General features: G+C 36.4%; 1 protein-coding gene across 1 annotated transcript in view; it reads right to left on the reverse strand.

Annotated features, from left to right (window-relative positions):
- Positions 1 to 16,734, reverse strand: part of RARB (retinoic acid receptor beta) — a 443,932-nt gene that overhangs the window by 320,605 nt on the left and 106,593 nt on the right. The window lies entirely within an intron of this gene.

A 16,734-nucleotide genomic window follows, 5' to 3' on the forward strand; every position in this document is an offset into this window, starting at 1 on the left:
AAAAAATAAAAACAAAAGCTAGTTCTTTATAAAGATAATTAAAGCTGATAAGTCCTAGGCAAACTGACCAACAAAGAGAGCAGTCACAAATTACCAATATAAAGAATAAATGAAGGAATATCACTATAGACCCTACAGACCCAAAATTTGATAACTGAGATGAAATGTACCCATTCCTTTAAAAACACGAACTATCAAAACTTACTCAAGAAGGAATATATAACTTGGATAGCCTATAGATATTAAAGAAGTTGAATTCATAGTTAAAACCCTTCTGATAAAATTCCAAACCCAGAAAGTTTCCTTGGTGAATTTTAACAAATATTTAAGAAAGAAATAGTAGCATTTTTATCTAATTTCTTCTAGAAAGTCCAAAAGGAAAAAGTATTTCCCAGCTCATGTCATGAAGTCAGCATTAACTTTTTTTTTTTTTTAAGATTTTATTTATTTATTTGACAGAGAGAGAGAGACAGCAAGCAAGAGAGGGAACACAAGCAGGGGGAGTGGGAGAGGAAGAAGCAGGCTTCCAGTGGAGCAGGGAGCCCAATGTGGGGCTTGATCCCAGCACCTTGGGATCATGCCCTGAGCCAAAGGCAGAGGCTTAATGGCGCCACCCAGGTGCCCCAGCATTACTTTTATAACAAAACCAGATAAAGACATTACGAACAACAATGACAGCAACAAAACAAACCCAAAACTATAGACCAATATCCCTTGTGGAAAAAATCTCAAAATCCTCAACAAAACATAGGAAATTGAATATAGAAAAATACAAAAATAATAATATGTCACACCAAAGTAAGGAAACAAGGCTGGATCAACATTCAAAAATGATATCAACATGGTATTAATAAGTTAAAGAAAAAGAAACATGATTCTCTTAACAAATACAGAAAAATCATTTGAAAAAATTCAATATCCTTTCAGGATTCAAAAAAAAAAAAAAAAAAAAAAAAAAAGAACAACCCAAACAAAAACCTCCCAGAAAACCAAGGATAAAATTAAGTGCCCTTAGTGTAATACAAGGTATCTAGAAAAATCTATAGCTTACCTTATATTTTAGTGTAAAAGACTGAATGCTTTCTACCTAATATTGGGATGAGGAAAAGTATGTCTGTTCTCACTATTCTTATTCAATGTTTTTCTGGAAGTCCTAACCAGTATTAAAAGCAAGTAAAATAAATACAAGTAAATATAGATTGGAAAAGAAGAAATAAAACTGTTTCTATTCAAATGAGATGATGGCCTACATGAAAAATTCTAAGGAATTAAAAAAAGCATACATAAACCTTCTAGAATAGGTGATGTTGGCAAGATTTCAGGATACAAGTTCAATATTTAAAAAAATCAAATGCATTCCTATGTATCAGCAATGTACAATTAAGAATCAAAATTTTTAGAAGTACTGTTCACAACAGCATTGATAAATACTTACACATAAATCTAAAAAATACAAGCAGGATGTGTATGCTGAAAGTTATAAAAGATTGGTCAAGAAATAAAAGAAAACCTAAATAAATGTAGAAATATGCTGTATTCATGCATTAGAAGTCTTGATATTGCCAAGATGCTAATTCTTCCTAAAAAAGACCTATAGAGTCAACAGAACCATATTGAGAATCAGCTTGTAAACAGCAAGAAGCTGATTCTAACAATTATATGGAGAGTCAGAGGAACTAAAATTGCCAAACAATTTTGAAAAAGAAGAACTAGGAGCAACCATACTATCCGATTCCAAGACTTATGATAAAGCTACAAAAAGAAACACAGTATGTTACTGATAAAAGGATAAACAGATAGTTCAATAGAACATAATAGAGTCCAGAAATAGATCTACACAACATGGTCAATTAATTTTTTACAAAGGTACAAACACAGTTAAATAAAGAATTGCTAGTCTTTCTGGCAAATGGTCCTTGGAAAATTTGACATCTATATGCAAAAGCAAAATGAATCTCAAACAATATCTCACAGATCTAAATGTTAAACAGAAAGACATAGACTTTTAGAAGAAAACAAAGAACGGAGTCTTTGTGACCATGCTCAGGCAATGAGATCTTAGACAGGAAATCAAAAGAAAAAGTCCTGATAAAGTGGACTTCATCAAAATGAAGACCTTCTGCTCCCTGAAAGACAGTGTTAGCAGAATGAAAAGACCAGCCACAGACTGGAAGGAAGTAATTGCAAATCACATCCCCAATAAAGGGCTTCTAATAAGAATATATAAGGAACTCTTAAAATTCAACAGTAAGAAAGCAAGCAATCCAGTTACAAATGCACAAAAAACTTAAACAGATCCTTTGATGAGATGCATAGATGACAAGTAAGCATAAGAAAAAGATGCTCAACTTCAATAGTCATTAAGGAAATGCAAATTTTGACCACAATTAGATATTGTTAGACACTAGGATGGCTAATATTAAAAATAAAAGACATTACCAAGTGCTGGCAAGATCTGGAGCAACTGGAAATCTCACACATTGACAGACAATGATGTAACTTTAACTTCTCCAAGAAATAATCTAAAAGTCGAAGGGTACTGATTGTTTCCTAACAGTGCTGCTTGGCTGAAAGGAATAAAAACTAAAAGTCTACAGGGATTTTGCGAATTCGCTTCATAGGAGCTGGGGAGACCCAGTAGTCAAAGGCAATTTGCCTTTGTGCTTCCAAACGAGAAGAACCAAAGTGGATGCAAGTCAAATAAAAGGAATTCTGCCATTCTCTGAGAAAAACAGGCATTGCCTTGCTGTGCTATGTCTTGACCAACAGGCTTTTAAATTTGCCAAAAGTACTGAGTTCTTACTTTCAAAAGTCTCTTTGGAGTAACCCTTAAGGTATTTACAACAAAATGCAAATTTGTTCCTGGACACTGGGTTTTAAATACTAGCTTGTTTGAAGGAGGAGGTGTTCCCAGGAGGGGAGAGCCGATGAAGCGAACTTATAAGGCAACTTTTGTATTTTGATAAGATTTTCTCAGTTTTGTAAGATTTTTAGGATTTTTATAAAATATCATAGCTGATGTTCAGGGCATTAATTATGACTGCATAACAAAATTAAAAAAAAGAATCTTACTGAAGATTAACTAAATCTGTGTTGTTTAATACAGTAGCTCTATGTGGCTAATGAAATTCAAAATTAAATAGAGTTAGAAATTCAATTTCTTATCACATTAGCCACATTTCAAGTGCTCCACAGTGACATGCGGCTAGTGGTTACTGTGGTGGACAGCACTGCAATAGTAGAGTATAGAAATAAAGACTGAGGCCCCGTTGGAGTCTGGAAGGCTGTGGTTTCCATTCTACAGTCCTGAACAAACCTCAGCTTTCTGTAAACTGAAGAAAGAATGCTTGTTATCTGGGAAGATTAAACCAGATGATATTAACAATGATAGCTATTATTGGAAACTAAACACCAGACAAATATAATTCAACTAAGGAATTTAACTTCTCTTTGAAATAGTCTATTCCAGTTTTGAGTAACAATTTATGTTGGTGAATAGGACATTCTTTTTATTTTTTCCTAAGAGTCTATTTCCCTGATATTTGCAGATTAGTGGGAGAAGAGGCAAGTGTCCCATTTTTATTTATAATTTCATGCACTAGGGAAGGGCAGCTTGACCACTATCTAATTTCATTTTCCATGTATCTCTGTGTTTCCAGTGTGTGAAAAGGCATGAGATATGTTGGTTTGGGGGGGGAGGGGGATGCTATAAGCTTACTGTCTCTAACAATTATAAAATCCCTCTTCTCCAAATAATTATTACGAAACTAAATTATTTGGAATAGAAAGGGTTTATACGTAAGAGAGGATGGCGGTAGGAATGTGAAAGAGGGAAGGGGGATCTTAATACCAGGGATTCCTAGGATAATACTTCAGGATAAGCATACTTTATTCATTATTTGTTTTTATTCCTTTGGTGTCACCAGGCACCATCACTCATAATATATTTACTCAAAATCCTTCCCCACTCCAGAAATAGGGTTTACAATACAAGTCTTTGATGATCTGAAAAACTATAGTGTACTTCATTACAGAGTATACTTAGGGAGAGGATGAGCTTTAGTTGGGGTGACCTGTCACACCAGCTCATCCATTACAGCTCTTGTCACAACTGTTTACTTTTTCACACTGTGCTGGAGCCTTTAAGAAGAAACACTAAGGTGGGATTGGCTACATGCTGTTCTCCTCTTGACCTGCCAGGGAATTAATCTTGAATGCTCAATTTAATGCTTTCTCACAATGACTGCTGGGGTCAAAAAAAGTCTTAAAAAAAAAAAAAGGCACCCATTTAAAACATAGATGTATATGTCGGTGAAATTAAGTTCTATCATTTTATCTCTGATAGGGAAATAGTAGCAGAAGGTCCCCACATCTCATTACCATTTATAATATAGCCAGTGATTACTGGGATAGGATGTTTACTTACATATTAAAGTGGACAAAATCAGTAAAACATACCTATTTGTAAACAGGGACTGCAAATGATGGTAATTTGTGGAAAATTATGATTTTCTACCAGGGATTTGAGAGAGGACTTTCTTTTTTTATATTTATCAAATTTGATTTGGAAATCTTTCATTTTGTATACTTTTAAGAAATCACACTAGATTCAAACCAAAAAGATGAAGTAAAGGTATGTATAGTTCATTTACTACAATTCATGGAAATGAACAAAAGGAATAAGAAAATAGAGAACACAGAATTCATCATTAAATTATAAAACAACCACAAATCACAGATATGAAAATAGTTTGCCCAAGACAATGACATTTGTTTTGAAACTGAGATTTAAAAAAAAGCCAATAAATGCTAGCAAACCTCTCCAGCAAGGTACAATTTTTTCTAAAGGTGCATTGGCATATCCTGAGAGACCCAAAGAATAGCCCCATCCTTAGAAGACTGAGGTGGAGTTAGTTAGTGGACAGGGCATAAAGAACATAGAAATGTCCTTGCAGAAGTCTAACTCCTTATAGTGCCAAGATAACTTAGAAGAGAGGAGATAAAGGAGAAATGAGAAAAAAATGAAGAGAAACAAATTGCAGCTTGGTGGGAAGCTTTATGATGAGTCACCCTAATCTTTCTGCTTAGTGATTTGCTTTACCAGAAGAAAAATATTCTTCTAGAGCAGAAGGTACATTAATGAGAGCGTGCCCTTGTCAGTCTCACTTTACTCCCTACCTTCATATTTTTGCTTATTCTAATCGTGAGCATAAAAGTCACACGTCAATGACTATTCAACAAAGATCCAACATGACACCTACACATGGTTACCATTACACTGTCCTGTCTCCCAGGAAAAGAAAAATTAAAAGTTACGTAAAACGCAATCAATACATTTCAGAGAATTGGGAATGAAGAACACTACAAAAACATATTCCTCTATATGCTTAAAAAATGGGAAGAAACATGGAATTTTTGATAGGTGTGGAGAATATCAAACAATAAATACAGGAGATGAAAGAAGAGATCATCGAAGACATGAATGCAATCTGGTCACAGTGAGGAAAGACATTAAAGAAAGTAATTAAACCATTATTAAGAGAAAGAAAGCTACTACAGAAGCAGCTAGAAGTAGAATGGACACTGATAGAAACAGAGGTAATGACACAGAACACAAGCATAAAAAAATAATAAATACAAAAGAAGTCCAAAAAAAATCAGTCAAAGTTGTATTAGGCATGGCAGATTTGTCCAATCTTTGCAGTAGAACATTCTTAAAGTAGAGAACTGGACAGATGACCAACTCAAACCACCACCACCACCACCACAGACAAGAAACTCTCCTAGGCATACGAGAAGAAAACGTTCTTATGAAAAAGGAAGTTCTATATCTACAGATTCATATGGCACAGCAGTTTTTCCTAAGAAAATTGTTACAAAATAACCAATGAAATGATATATTCCAGTGAGGCTTTTGAACTACAAGAATAGAGAAAGAAATGTAAAGGTATTGAGACAAAGTGTTAAATTAGCTATAAGAGATAAAAACCAGGGCTGGACTCAGACCTTCCCATAGCAACACTCACTCCCAGAAGGCACAGAAACAATGTCTACTGACTGTGTTTTCTTTTAAAATTTTTCGAAAGCCTTTTTATTATCTATTCTTTTTTTAATTATCATTATGTCAGTCACCATACAGTACATCATTAGTTTTTGATGAAGTGTTCCATGATTATTTGCATATAACACCCAGTGCTCATTACAACATGTGCACTCCTTAATACCCATCACCTGGCTACCACATCCCCTCACTCCTCTCCCCTCTGAAACCCTCAGCTTGTTTCCTGGAGTCCATAGTCTCTCATGGTTTGTTTCCCACTCAGATTTCTCCCCCTTCAGTTTTCCCTTCCTTCTCCTGATGTCCTCTGTGCTATTCCTTATGTTCCACATATGAGTGAAACCATATGGTAATTGTCTTTCTCTGCTTGACTTATTTCACTTAGTATAATCCCTTCCAGGTCCATCCATGTCAATGTAAACGGTGGGTATTCATCCTTCTGATGGCTGAGTAATATTCCATTCTATATATGGACCACAACTTCTTTATCCATTCGTCTGTTGAAGGGCATCTAGGCTTCTTCCAATTGGCCTATCATGGACATTACTGCTATGAACATTGGGGTGCATGTGCCCCTTGTTTTCACTACATCTGTATCTTTGCGGTAAGATAGTGGAGTAGGGGACCCTATTTCAACCGGTCTCCTGAACTTAGCTGGATATCTACCAAACCATTCTGAACATCTACTGACTGTTAAAAGAAAAATAAAACTGGGGTGACTGGGTGGCTCAGTTAGTTAAGTATTTGCCTTTGGCTCCAGTCATAATCTTTGGGTCCTGGGATCAAGCCCCACATCAGGCTCCCAGCTTGGCTGGGAGTCTGCTTCTCTCTCTTCCTCTGCCCCTCCTGCTCGTGCTCTCACTCTCTCTCCCTCAAATGAATAAATAAAATCTTAAAAAAAAAAAAGAAAAGAAAAAGAAAAACAAAACTAATATACCCAGCACAGAATTTGGTCACTTTTAAAGACATAGAAAGTCTTTCTAAAAAAAAGTGAGTAATTGGAAAAATCTAGTTGAGAATGGAATCCAGCCCATCAAGATATGAATGAAGAGTATATACAACTCAGGGAAGGGAAAATATAAAACAAATGGATGGTCTGTGAGAACTGATCCCACATAAATTTAGAAGAAACTTAATGATCAACCACTATGAGAACTAGGATTATAGAAGAGAATGTAAATATTATAAACACTTACAATGCAATTCTAATAACATAACAAACAAAACGCAGTTGCAGTGGGAAGAAATGTAAGTGAACCATATTCTTCATCTTCCATAGCAAGATGCCAAAGATTACTTTCTGAAGGTATCACTGTGTATCCATATGGAAACTATGATGAGAGGTGAAAAAAACAGAAGTATATATATATATAGTATGATCCTAATTGTGAACTGGAGGGTGTGAGGGGGTCAAGACTGGCAAGAAACCATTTAATTAACACCAACAGTATAAAATTTCTGCAGTGCTTTTATAATTAATACCAAATAAATTCCCCTTTTGAATGGATAAATGTTTTATCTTCCATGCTTAGTCAAAATGTCTAGTCGATGATTTGAGTGATTCTACTGCAAAACTTAATCTGAAAATATTCCCTTTAACTCAAGGTAAAATAGTCAGACTTACATTGATTTCTCTCGTTTAATTTTAAATATAGTTTCAGCAGACATGTTTCCCTGATAAGAGAGTTCATGAGCCTATCAAACGACCATCTTTTTAAATTGCGCACGTGCTCTCTCATACTGGGGCTCTCTTTAAGCTGTATCCTTAGAGTGTCCAGCTTCTGGCATAAAAAACTACAGCTTTAAACAGTAAATAGGCTATTTGGGTTCATCAAGGAAAGAAAAGCACCTAACCAAATTAATCAACAATAATCTCTCTAAAGTTAAATGTTGTGGGCTGTCATATAATCGGTATCTTACAGTGTGACATGTTCTGAATTATGAGAAAAATCACATAGTTAAGTATTCCTGAGATATTCTGGATAACTGTGGGTCTTTCCAAAGTCCCTACATTCAGCCTTTCAGAACCTGTCACATCCTGATCAGTTTCTAGTGTATCTCCTTGTGTTTGATTCACAGAGCAGTCTGATAAGGAGGGACACGGAGCTTGGGAGAACCTGCCAGAAAAGTGAAGGGAGACACTATTTTTGATTGAGTACCCACTAGCAATTCAGACAGCAGCCAACCTGCTCGAAGACAAGTTGAATGTAAAATCAAATTTATGTCCCTCAGCAGATGTTGTTCGTGTTCACCTGTCATAAATGTATATAGATTATATTAACACATAAGGATTGACAGGTTTGCAGGTTTTAGTCTGAGAAAACAAGAAAACTTGTATAGAGAGGTCTATAAAATGCTTGAGAAATTCATCATAAAGCTGATTTTAAGTTCCCTTTCGAAAGAGACTGGCCATGGTACTTTTTCTTCCTAAGAGAAATATTGCAATGGGGCTGGTTTGGGGGCAAAACTAAATTATCCTGAAGTCAGAGCAAGTTCACTGCTATTTTAAAGTAATTATGATCTAGCTCCGTTGTTTGTTTAATAAAGGCTCTTATATTACCTACTAAAATAAACTATGATAATGTAATAGAAGTGCCTAATTTTATAGAGTAAACATGAAGTTGAATTGCAGATATTTTGTAACTCCACAGATTATCTAAATGAACAAGGAAAACACAACATTTAAAACAAAAATCTAAAAGTAGAGCTTTTAAAAAAGTGGACCTCCGTCCTTTATGCATCATATAAAACCGAATGTTCATACTGGGCAGTTTGCCTAAAAAGGCTACAGTTGTCTTCATCAATTACAGTTATCCATGAACATTGAAACCACCAGGGCCTTAAAAAATGACTTTTATTATGTATCTATTTTCTGGGTTTGGGGGTAGTACACACATCCTTAGTTGGAAGATGACCAAAGAACTTTACAACACAGAGTCCAAACACAAAAAGCTGTGGTGGGTGCTGGGATGTTCAAATCTAACTTTTTCTTTTTTCAAGTCCAATCAAAGATATCATACTATTAAAGAAATTAAAATAACCTATTAATCAGAAATGACTATTGGCAGCATAGGTGTGGTTATCTCTACTACAAGAATGTGTGTATATGCAAATGGATCCACATCTTTATCATTCATATCTAGTTGTCATGTTGCGTGTAAAACTTTTTCTTACTTTTAATCACAGTATCGTCATGACATTCTGTTTTTTCAATATTGCATTTTTGAGATACTTCAACATTTGTTATGGCATATTAATAATTGGAAATGTAAGGATTCCAGAAAGTATGAGATCTTAAATGAATGAGTTCCATCTATTTGATATTGAAATATGGCTAAAGTCATTTTGGCCTACTGATCTATACCTCCATTTGAAAGCATTATATTCTTCCAGAATGAATTCAGGGAAAGGACATCCTGCTTATTGTTTTTACGTTTTTATTTAAATTCCAAGTAGTTAACACAGTGTAATATTAGTTTCAGGTGTACAATTTAGTGATTCAACACTTTCATACATCACCCAATGCTCATCACAGCTGAATTCCTTAATCCCTATCACCTATTTAACCCATCCCCCCACCTCCCCTCTGGCAACTATCAGTTCATTCTCTACAATTGAGAGTCTGTTTCTTGGTTTGTCTCTCTCCCTCTTCTTTTCCCTATGCTCATTTGTCTTGTTTCTTAAATTCCTCATGTGAGTGAAATCATGTGGTATTTGTCTCTGACTTATTTTGCTTAACATTATACTCTCTAGCTCCATCCCTGTTGTTGCAAATGGCAAGCTTTCATTCTTTATGGCTGAAAAATATTCCAGTGTGTGTACATGTGTGTACATACATGTATACATGTACACACACACACCTGTATATATATACCACATCTTCTTTATCCATTTGTCAATGGATGGACACTTGGGCTGTTTCCATAACTTGGCTATTGTAGATAACGCTGCTGTAAACATTGGTGGCATGTATCCCTTTGAATTAGTATTTTTTTTCTTCTTTGGGTAAATACCTAGTGGTGCAATTGCTGAATCATAGGGTAGTTCCATTTTTTAACTTTTTGAGGTACCTCCACACTATTTTCCAGAGTGGCTGCACCAATTTGCATTCCCACCAATGGTGCAAGAGGGTTCCCCTTTCTCCACATCCTCACCGACACCTGTGATTTCTTGTGTTGTTGATTTTAGCCATTCTGACAGGTGCGAAGTGCTATCTCACTGTAGTTTTGATTTGCGTTTCCCTGATGATGAGTGATGTGGAGCATCTTTTCATGGGTCTGTTGGCCATCTGGATGTCTTCTCTGGAGAAATGTCTGTTCATGTCTTCTGCCCATTGTTAATTGAATTAATTTTTTTGGGGGGGTTTAAGTTTTATAAGTCCTTTATATATTTTGGATAGTAACCCTTTATCAGATATATATCATTTGCAAATATCTTCTTCCATTCTGTAGGTTACCTTTTATTTTTGTTGATTTTTCCTTCACTGTGCAGAAGTTTTTTATTGCTCTTCTCATAGGTTCCCTTGGACTCCCAGGAATCATCACACTAACCTGCTGAAATGCTTCTCTTCATTCAAAGCCCAACTCACAAGCTGCCTTCTCTTGAAGTCTTCCTAAATTTCCGTCCCACATTGAAATCCTTGGTTCTTCCCTTTGCACCAACAGAATACTTGACTTATTCCTGTGTTAAAGTGCTTAAACACCTGACAAGCATTCGATAAATAATTTTTATATTAACGGATGGATGGAGCAAACCAAAATTTCATCTAGCGGCAAAGGGACATATCTCAAGTACTGGTTTGGGTATCATCTTGCTGGGTTTGTAAAACCCACACAACTCAGTCATATCTTAATGGTTCACCAGATCTATGAAATTCAGAATATTGCAGAAGCCTGACAGTTTTTTTATCTGATGGATTCAAATCCTTATGAATGTTACATTGTGTAGATAAATATATGACAAAAGCCAAAATTAATTATTAAGATTTTAGATGAACATTCCACCCAAAAACCTGATTTCTGGAATATTTAGCAATTAGGCAGAGAGAATAAATCTTAAAAGCCAAAGAAAGGTTTAATTTAAGTCATATAATTAACAGACTTTGCCATCTGCTGAGACGTCCAGTTGAGTTGAGGTTCAATCTGCTTCATATAGCATTTGGCCTTCCTTTATCTGTTTTTCTTGCCTTGGCATGGATTCTACCGCAAGCCACGTAGCTTCTCTTTGAGAACATTATTTTTTCCCTTGACATGCTCTAAAATACCACTCAGTAAAATACAGACTACACATTCCCAATTCTCTTGTTTGAATATGAACAAGCAAGCAAACTAAAATATCTTCCTTTTGTTTCCAGTTCAATTCTGCCAACTAACTGTTGGCTTATTGGGATTAATCAGCTATTAAAGAATTTATCTTCAGTTGTGCACTTGCCACCAAATGTTGTGTGAATTGGGGCAGCTCAGTTTTTGAGCGTTGTTCCCTCCTCTTTTCAAAGGAGGACATTGGCCTAAACCATCTTCAGGTGTGAACATTATGGCCCTCTGTTTCCAAATATGCCATTCCTGGGGTATGCTTTTATAGGGTTAGAAAAATTCTTGGAATTGAAAAGTGCGTGATTCAGAAAATTACTAACTATTTATAAGTACTTTTAGGGCAAATAAAAGGATAGGGCATGGTAAGTAGGCACCTCATTATCTCAAAGCTGGGGGTTCAGGATAAAGTACACGAGATCAAATTTTAAAAATGCACAAGTTATAGAGCTCAAAATAAGTCTGTAAGGAACCTGAAATATGTACAGAATACTCAGCCACTTTATAAGCACTTGTAAGATAAGTGCTCAATAAGTGGTAATGAATGTAACTTTTCACTTTATATTTTACCGTTCCTTATCTTGAGGGACTGTTCTTTTCACACGACTGTTGTGCATGGATGATGAACATCTCTTAATGTCTTCATTCACTCATTTAACAATGATTTATGAAGCGCCTAGTAAAAGCAGGCACTGGGCTAGATATTGCAGATATAATGGCAAGCTGTAGAACATGGTTCTTGCCATCATTTAGCTTTCAAGCTTGCCATTGTGAAGTATTAAAAAAAAAATTGGAATAGAAGGCAGTCTCTTTTTAAGCAAGAAAACATACCGCCATCTTTATGCCTATTATTAAATTCATACAGATATTCTTTCAGCAGCTACTTTTTTTTTAATCTTTTTTTTTAAAGATTTTATTTATTTATTTGACAGAGAGAGAGACAACCAGCGAGAGAGGGAACACAAGCAGGGGGAGTGGGAGAGGAAGAAGCAGGCTCCCAGCAGAGGAGCCTGATGTGGGGCTCGATTCCAGAACTCCGGGATCACGCCCTGAGCCAAAGGCAGATGCTTAATGACTGCGCCACCCAGGCGCCCCTCAGCAACTATTTTTAATATCCTTTAAGCTTTTGCCTTATAAAAAAAATCCCAATGAAATACTACTCAGCAATAAAAACGAACAAAATGTGAATACACACAACAACATAGAAGTGAAATAAAATAAGACAGATGACTTCGTGAATATTCCATTTGTGTGGAATTCTAGCAAAGGTGACATTATGATGACAGAAAGGAGATCGGTGTTTGCCTAGACCTGGGTGTCAGGGGATAGGATCCACTGAGAAGGAGCCTGAGGGAACTTTTTCGCAGAATGGACCTCCTGTTCAGTATCTTGATTGCAGTAATTTTTACATGACTATATGTTATCAAAATTCACCAAAATGTATACTTACAAAAGGTAAATTTTATTGATTGTAAGTTGTACCCTAATAAAGCCAAAAAAAAAAAATCCACATAAATTTTTATCCATTTCCTAAAAAACGTTCACAGGAGAGAAGTCATATTAGAGAAAAATAGAAACAAATGGTCCCATTCATTTCTATAGATTTTTCTGACTTTATTCCTTGAGAAAGTTATATGCCGAACCACATTCCCTTTGCTTTTCACAGAAAATGTCTTAAAAAGATATACCATAATCATATCCTTCACTTTATCAAAGGATGGCAATACAAAATCACTATGAACAATATTTATGCATTTTCAAGGATCTCACTATTGAAGCAAAGCTTATTAAATTCTTTAAAGTTCTTTAGATATAGATCCAAATCATTTAATACTAGAAAGTAAGTTTCCAGCAAAATGTTTTTCATTCTTTCAATCCATCACCCTTTTTGATTTTGCTACCAAGAGGCTCAGAGACAAATACTCAATTGAACCAGCTTTATTAGTTTTCTTTTTTTTCCCATAGAGAATCTTTTATTTTTTTAGATATAATTAACATACAGTATTATGTAAATTTAAGGTGTATGACATAGTGATTTGACAGATTTATACTGTGATACGACTGCCATTATAACATTAGCTAACATTTCTATCACGTCACATAATTATCATTTCTTCTAGAAGAAGTAATTAAGATCTAGCGTCTTAGCAAGTTTAGTGTTTATAATACAGTTTTGTTGTCTGTACTCCCTGGACTGTGTACTAGATCTCCAGGATTTATTTATCTACCAGTTGCAAAGCCTTGATTTTTAGGATCATTATACCCTACCTTTTTATTGGTGTTCTATCATTGTATGAGTCTTTAAAAAAAAAAAAAAACTTACCCACTTTAGAATAATACAGAGTAAAAATCACAGAAATCCAGAAGTGCTCTGACAAAGTCAGCTATAAAACTGAATTTTCTCAAAGTATAACTCTTTAGGAAAGAACAAAGTGGCTCGATCATATGCCCAAAGGAATTCAAGTTGGATATCCCCGGGCCAGTAAAGGATTCTGGGATTAGTCAGAGAGGAAAAATTAGAACAGTCTGGGGACAGATGGGTATTAATTTGGATAGCTTAAAAAACAGCTAAACTTCACAGAGTAGGAGGAAGGGTAGGGGGTAAATCCATTACATAGAGCCTCTCGGGCCTTAGGCTGCAGCCATCCTACAGCTGCCCCTGGTTGCTTTCTGCACTGGCTAGCCCTGCCTCTGGAGTAACACCTTATTAGTGGGATTCACCCTGTTGATGAATTACACTAATGCATCATTAGAATGACAGGCCACACTGGTGATGTATTGCCAAGTAACTTAATGAGAGCAATAGCTCATTCCGATTATGCTCCCATGAAAGGAGGGCTCCGTCTTCAGAAGAACTCATCTACAAGCCGATTCTGTTTAATTACAGGATACAACATACACTAATAGTAATGTCAAGATGTTCTTTGGCACCAAGTTTTTGGCACTGATCAAAATATAATTTATGGCTCTGCTCTGTACACTTGGAAACACTTACACAGGATATACAGTCTCAAGTTGTGAAACAAGATACCCTGGAATCCACTTGGTTTCTAGGCTGGAAAAAAACAAAATTTTACTGCAGGGCTCTAAATAGGTGCCTGAAAGACACAAGTCTGAGTGCTTTTGTCCATCAAGTTGTCGTGGAAGTTGCATGTGCTTCAAAAGAGATGCGGGAAAGAAGAGGAGAAACAGAGTGACTTGGCTTTAAGACTGACAGGGGCTGTTTATTATACAAATTGTATCTTCACAAAGACAGATTACCTTCATACTGGTTAGACCTAAAAATAAACCCACCAATGTCTCAGGCGTGTGTGTGCCGGGATCAGCCTAAGAGAGCAATAAAAACATGATGATGAAGAGGAAGAGGAGGCTTATTTATTAAGCTTCTAATAATAATCATTGCTATGAATTACGAGTCTACTTTGTATCAGGCAAAGTACTAGACACTTCTCACATGCTTCTCTTAATCCTGAGAGCAACGCCACAAAGCTCAACTATCCTTACTGTGCAGATAAGGGGATTGAGGGCCTGAGAGTTTCTAGAACTTGCCTCAGGTCTAATCGAGTGGATAATTCAGAATTTGAACTGGCCGGAATCACCCACTGCACTTCAGGCATCAGGAATATACTGTCGGGGCCGGAGAAGAGGATGCTGATCATCAGTAGTTGGAAACAGGGTTTTTAAGACAGAGATCATAGTATCTTTAACTCTGGATAACACGTGTCCAATGACAAAAGAATAGAAAACTGACAAAGAACAATTAATTAGGTCGAATAAAGACTGGCAACAGGGAGTGGGACTGCTGATCTGTAAGAAGACAAGACTTAACTAAGGATGAGAACTCCTTTCAAATACCTGAAGGGCAGTCATCAGGAAGAGGCTGCTGGCTTATCCTCTGTTTTCTCAGCTCCGCAGAAGAGGAGCAAGTAGGAGAATTTACTAGGAGGCAGAGTTCAGTTTAGCATAAGGAAGAACGATCTAACTACTGGATCAGGGAACCAGGGTGCCTGCTACCAAAGTACCAACCTTCCCCCCATGGAAAGAACCCAACGATGACTAGTGCAGGTCCGGGGTGGGGGCATTATTGTGCGTCAGGGATGCAGAAGAGACTTCTGCTTTCAGTGCACATTCTGACAAGCTAGACATTAAGGAAATTTGCAACCCTGGGGATAAAATAGGTCATCAATTCTTACTTGAAACCACTGGGGCTGGATGTGTTTGGGAATTCATATTTTTTTAGAGTTTAGAAAGGTAATTTAGTGCATATGCCATTTGTTATGTATGATCCCCAATAGAGTCTGGGGCAGCACTCCATAACCAAACACATAAATACTTCTGCTTTTGTTTTTCAATTTCTCCGAATAGTTGAAAGACTATGAATATCCTTACATCAGCTCAGGTTAGGTTGCACTTGAGTTTCAGGGGAGATATTTTTGTCAAGTGAGTTATGAGAAGTAGTTGTGGATTCTGGAAATTTGGGGATTTTTAGGATTGTAGATAAGGGAGAGTAGCAGTGTAATAGCTGACGTGTGTTGGTTTCTGTCTCTATGGCAGCTACTGCACCTGTAAGAGAGCAACTCTGCAAGTTGGAGTTGGTCATCCCCTTTCGCAGATGGAAAGCCTCAGGAATGGATATACCGTGTGACTTTCCTACAGCCGTGCAATAAACACCAAAGCTTGGAAACAAACTCCTATCTGTGTGGCTCTGTCCAGTGAAAGATACTTCCTCTAAGACTTCATGAGTCTATAGGGTGAACTTTTTGCCTCAACTGGAACCTGAGCATCCATTTGAATTTGGTAATAATCTAGATTATTTTTCCATTTCTTAGTGTCACCTCTAAGGTCCAGATACCACTGACAGAATCCAGAACAAAAATTAAAGAGCTATTAATACAACTCAGGGCCAGGGTCATTTCCAGAGTGTACGAGTACAGACACGTCAGGCACACGTGTGCCCCTCATGGGACACAGAAATGTCATGAAAGCACAGGACTTAAATTCTTCTAAGGACAATTTCCTGTTCATTCAAAATGTGGACATAGCACTAGAAAGGTGGCTTTTATTTAACAATGTTCTAAAAGAGATCTGAGGAAGACCAATTCACCAAGAATCAACTTTAGATGCACTAACAACATTTTACCAAAGGAGGTACCTTAATAAAGATGCTGGTTTCCTAAAAAAGTTTTTGACAACGATCTACAACGCCTATTCTTTAAGTAAGAGACAGCGTAAGGACAAAAAGAGTTCTCACAAACAGACTAGGAGAACCATGCCAGAAGTGTGTTTTTCCTTTTGTCCCAGCTGCTTTGAAGCTATTTTTTCTTGCCATTGTTATCTGGTTGCTGTTCATATATCACTGTTTGATTG

The sequence above is a fragment of the Ursus americanus genome, chromosome 20 (genome assembly GCF_024610735.1).
Source record: "Ursus americanus isolate L20-20 chromosome 20, mUrsAme1.1.p, whole genome shotgun sequence".
In the NCBI taxonomy this organism is placed as follows: domain Eukaryota; kingdom Metazoa; phylum Chordata; class Mammalia; order Carnivora; family Ursidae; genus Ursus; species Ursus americanus.